Below are 1,628 nucleotides of genomic sequence, written 5' to 3' on the forward strand. Positions count from 1 at the left end.
AAGAGTATTTATTTTTAAATAAATAGGATAATAACAAAATATAATAATATATTTTATTATATATTAATTGTTATTAACCTTAATTAGGATTTTTTATATCTTATTATTATTTTCTTCTACGAATTTGAGTTGAACACCTCATAGTCACCCTTTAAATACCACATTCTCATACACCTTTGCCTTCGTTATCTTTAAACACCGTCTACCCTCCATAGTGCCGAACCTATCTACTATCAAGCAGCCGTACACACCAAGCTCGTCTAGCACCTAGCCGCGCATTCATACCAACCCATCCCTCCTCAGCTCACGCGCTTTGTATGAGGCTTTATTAATGAAATATGTGAAAATATGATATTAGGACATAGAAATTATTAAAATGTGATTTTATGCTTTATTATATAGTTTTCATGCAATAAATGACTTATTTTATATTAATTTAAATATATTATTTAAGACATAAAGTGGGACATGTATGATTAAATTAAATAATAAAATATAAAATTATATTTAATAATTCATTTAAAAACATTTCATTAATAATTTGGGTTTTAATTAATTAATTAAATTGGATAAATTTTATTCTTTGGTCCTCTAACTTGTTAATTTTTTCTGGATAGATCTAATAGCTTTGCTGGATTACAAAATCGTCCAAATTGGAGACCAAGTCAAACCAATATTCGGCTACACATGGCAGTCCATTTAAACCATTCTTTGGTGTAATTACAGAAGGTCCTTGTAGTGTTAAAGAAATTAGAGATTTGCCCAAAGATTTACGATTGACCGAGTCTCAGTCCTGAGTTGTGTGGCATCCAAAATTGATTAAAAATCAAACAAAAAATCACGTCAAAAGCCACTAAGCATGGCCAGCCACAATTTGAGGAGATTTGAAGAGGTTAACATCCATTATTTTAAGCAAACTATCCCCTTCTCTGCAACCATAATTAAGACCCTCTTATTCCTTCAATCATCATCCCTCAACCATCCCTAAATCATTCCTCATTCATTCTCATCATTCATCATTCTCTCTTTTCTCCAAATTCTCTTAGTTCTTTTTCATTCTCACGCCTAGCATCACCTCTTCATAGAGATTTTAGCAATTAAGCCTCTTAAAGAACCCTTGGTCGGGCACCTTGGAGAGCCATTAGCAAGGAGCAAATCAAAGGAATGAAGGAGCCTCGTCAGTCAGAGTTTTGGGTGATAGCCACTCTGAATTAGGTTTAATCTTTCTTTTCTTTAATTTAATATAAAGATTTTGCTATGTGTTCTTTGTTCTTGTTTACAACAATGTTAGCTTAATTTTATTTAAACTAGGATTATTGCTTTGATTAAATAATATTTATTTGATTCATGCTTATAATGTTTGTGCCTCAATCGATCATGTTTTCAATTAAAATCAAGTCCGTATTTCATTAATACGTGATTGAAATGCACCTCAATTCATTGCCACCAAGTTCTATATCTACATGGCAAGAATTAGCAGAGAGATTTTCGGTTAAGTATTTTCCACCTAGCAAAAACGCTAAGTTAAGGAACAAGATCACAACTATCCAACAATTGGATGACGAGTCTTTGTATGAGGCTTGGGAGCGATTTAAGGAGTTACTTCGTAAGTGTCCTCATCATGGGAT

The 1,628-nt window shown here is 32.2% G+C and overlaps 1 non-coding gene across 1 annotated transcript; it reads right to left on the reverse strand.

Moving 5' to 3' along the window:
* Positions 1–1,521: 1,521 nt before the first annotated feature.
* LOC128042040 (small nucleolar RNA R71) lies at positions 1,522–1,628 on the reverse strand. Its single transcript, XR_008197248.1, has one exon. It is a non-coding gene; the product is annotated as a small nucleolar RNA R71 (small nucleolar RNA).

This window comes from Gossypium raimondii, chromosome 6 (assembly GCF_025698545.1).
Source record: "Gossypium raimondii isolate GPD5lz chromosome 6, ASM2569854v1, whole genome shotgun sequence".
NCBI classification, from domain to species: Eukaryota; Viridiplantae; Streptophyta; class Magnoliopsida; order Malvales; family Malvaceae; genus Gossypium; species Gossypium raimondii.